General features: G+C 34.4%; 1 pseudogene; it reads left to right on the forward strand.

The window, feature by feature from the left end:
* Positions 1-3595, forward strand: part of LOC119569112 — a 12821-nt pseudogene extending 9226 nt beyond the window's left edge.
* Positions 3596-3910: the final 315 nt, after the last annotated feature.

Genomic DNA, 3910 nt, shown 5'->3' on the forward strand with positions numbered 1-3910 from the left:
AATGAGTGGGGATGCAAGCACCAACAGCAGCAACCTTAGAGGTGTTTCTTGGCCTCCAACCCGGCTGGGAGGTGCTGCCTGAAGAGGACACAGAGTCATCTGATGAAGAGGAAGAGAAGGTGGAGAATGAAAGGGAGGAGAAAGAAGGAGGGAGAAAGGGCCACTAGGAATCTAGATAATATTTGGCAGATGGCAGTTGTGGTATACTTCCCAGTTTTCGTTCTTTGATGTTTTTCTTCTTATGCCTTACAGATTGCATTCCAAGTTAGTTTTATAACTTTAAGGATATTAATTTCAAATTAGGAAATATATTAAAGATTCCTTTGTTTGTATATATGCAAGAAATTGGTTTTGATGTGGAATATCTCAGTAAATCTCTATATATTATAACTGTGTCACTGATATATATTAGCTGTATAGTCTCATAAATAAATATTTTTTGCAGCAGAGAAAAGGAAGAGAAGGAGAAGGAGAAAGGGACCTGAAGGGGAAACTAAGCCAGATGTCAAGAAAATGGAGGGTGATGAATACAGGATGTCACAGGAGAAAAGAACTACTATTCCATTGCACATACCATCAAGGAAACAGTCAAAGAGCAAGCCACTATCATGGTCAATGGCAATCTCAAGGAATATCAAATCAAGGTGAGTACATGTTAACTTGAATGATGGATATAAACAGATTTAAAAGCTTAGTGGCTGTCAACGGAAAAATATTTTATGATTGCACTACTTTTATATATTGCTAAAGTGATTATGTGATTTCCAGGGTCTGGAGTGGCTAGTATCCTTGTACAACAAAACCTGAATGGTATTCTGGCTGACGAAATGGGTCTAGCAGACCATTCAGACCATTGGCCTTATCACGTACCTGATTGAAACCAAGAAAATAATGGGCCATACCTAATTTTTGTCCCTCTCTCCACCATCTCCATTGGCTCTTGAGTTTGACAAGTGGGCCCCAACTGTACAGGTGGGTGATACTGTGTGTTATATTTGTGATATTTCTCGAAAGAGGTAGATTTTGTTTTTTTTAAAGCGTTTGCATCAGGTGTTTTTAGATTGGAATGAAAAATACTCTACTACAGTTGAAAGGGGAAACTGTAGAAATTGTTACAAACATAATACAAAATTAAGACAGCTAAGTGCTAGTTAAGAAAATGTTTTTGAAAGATACCTTCGATCATGGTTGTTTAGTGGTACCCATTGACTTCGTTTTGCAGGTGGTTGTGTACCCAAAAGGGTCACCCCAAGTGCGCCCCATTTTCCAAAGTCCCGATGAGAGCCACAAAACTGAATGTCTTGCTCACTACTTATGAGTCCTATCAAGGACAAGGCTGTTGCTCTCCAAACTCCGCTGGAAATACATGATTATTGATGAAGGTCACAGAATGAAGAACCATCATTGTAAACTTACACAGGTGGGTTACCTCTGGATTTGTAGTACTTGTTAACTATTCTCTGTTTTTTTTTCAACTTAGGGGTTGTTAAAAAAGACAGGGATTACAAGAAAAGGGTAACATGCCTAAATTTGTATTTTTATATATACATGTACATTTTTTAAAATGCATGAATTTTTCATGGTTTCAAGAAATTATTTTACTCTTCAGCATAGCTAAAAAATAACATTAATATGAAAATCACATTGAAAGGTACATAATATATTTTTACAAATTTACTACAGACACTAAACACATTCTACAATGCCCCACACCGTCTGCTGCTCACCGGGAAAACCTCTTCAAAATAAGCTCCCGAATTGTGGGCTCTCCTCACTTCCTCCTGCCATCTATCTTCAAGTCTTGCTCCAACTTCGAGCAGTGGTTTAATGCCCCTTTTTCTACGACTGGTGAGAGGTAAGCCTTGTTCATGATTTTGGGTTTAGCAAGCATTTCTTTACCAATTTTTATATCCATGCAAATATACTACTATTGTCAATACTCCAATTTTGGGACATTTGATTGCTGGAATGGGTTGAGATTCTTATAGATAAGAATGAAGATGGTAAGTATATGAAAGGTAATTCATCAATGCAAGTTTTTAAAAAGTTTTTGCTTTTTAGTGACTTTTTATCCATATTTTTTCAGGTGGAACTGAAAGAAGAAGAAACCATTTTGATTATTCGTCGCTTGCACAAGGTCCTTAGACCATTCTTGCTGAGAAGATTAAAGAAGGGGTAGAAGCACAGCTTCCTGAAAAAGGTATATAAAAAGGCCCCATGTTTCATTTCATTTTCCTTCTTTTTTTTTTTTTTTTAGATTGCTGGAATATAAGTGGATAGAGTAAATATGTTGGTGGTATATTCCCAGAAGGTATAGCAGGTGATAAGTTTATTTACTTTTTATGATGGGAGAAAATTTTTGTAGAAAAAATAAATATAAATAGATAATAGAAAAATAAAATAGAATTTAAAATATACAGGAATTCTTACTTGGAAAAAAAGGTGAAGAGAAATAATGAGGAAATACTCATTCTTATTTCAGGGTTGAATACATTATCAAATGCGAGATGTCTGGGCTACAACATGTACTGTATAGACACATGCAGTCAAAGGGTGTCTTATTGTGCGCAGAGGATAAAAAGGGGTAACAAGAGCAACACCAAGGCCTCATGAACACTATCATGCCTGCGAAAATGTGCAACCACCCCTTCATGTTCCAGCACATTGAGGAAGCATATTGCAATCATTTTGGTTTTGCTGGGGGCATTGTGCAGGGGTAAGTGTTTTTTTTATTTATTTATTTAATTTTTTAAGTACTTAAGTATTTTTTTTCTTACTTGATGATTTTTATTGTGATGTTTAAAGCAGGAAGGTATTCATAAGTAGAAAATATGTGAGGTAGGATGTTTATAAGAAATTTATAGATCTGAGTTGTAGAATCCAGTATTAATAATCAAAAAGATTACTAGTGAATGATTTTATTTTTAATTGTTATTTAGTTTATACTAGCAATGGCATGAAACATTAGCAGATATTGATGTGTTTGATAGAATCTGTCATAACTAACCTTTTCACTTCTTCCCCGGCCTGACCTGTACCCAGCATCCCGGCAAGTTTGAACTCCTTGACCGTATTTTGCCTAAGCTGAAGGCTACTGGTCATCGTGTACTTCTCTTCTGTCAGATGACCCGCTCATGACAAACATGGAGGATTACCTCATGTTTAAGGGATTCAAGTACCCCGAGACTTGTGGTAAGTTTTTAAACAATGTATCATTTGTCTTAGGGAAAGGACAGAAAAAATTGTGTGAAGCTGGTAAATATTATTACTTACATTTTATAAAACAAAGTCACTTTGCTAATGTAGTTTAGCTGTATGATAGTAATTTTGAGAGGCTTTCTTAGAATGGAATCCAGTCTTATGTAAAAAATTTGTCTCATCCTTTTTAGGCATGACAAGTCAGAAGATCGAGGAAGCTTTTTGAGACTATTTAATGATTTTCGGGAGTTCTTCCTGTTCTTGCTCTCCACTCGAGGCTGGTGGCCTAGGTCTCAACCTTCAGTCTGCTGACACTGTAATCATTTTCGATTCTGATTGGAATCCTCATCAGGATCTCCAGGCCCGATCGAGCCATCGCATTGGCCAAAAGAATGAGGTGGGAATTTTTTTGTTGTCTTACTCTCATTATGGTCCTTTCATGTATTGACTTGTAACCATATCATTTGAAATATTTGCAAATAATACTTTTGTTTTGATTTAAAACGGTTTTGGTTTATAGAAAAGAAATATTTAAATATATATCTATATATTATATATTATATATATATATAAAATATATATATATATATATATATATATATATATATAATTTATATATATTTTATAATATTTTTTATATAATTATTATATTATAAAAATATATATATATATATATATTATATATATATTATATATTATATATATATTTTTA

This window comes from Penaeus monodon, unplaced genomic scaffold (genome assembly GCF_015228065.2).
Source record: "Penaeus monodon isolate SGIC_2016 unplaced genomic scaffold, NSTDA_Pmon_1 PmonScaffold_1262, whole genome shotgun sequence".
NCBI classification, from domain to species: Eukaryota; Metazoa; Arthropoda; class Malacostraca; order Decapoda; family Penaeidae; genus Penaeus; species Penaeus monodon.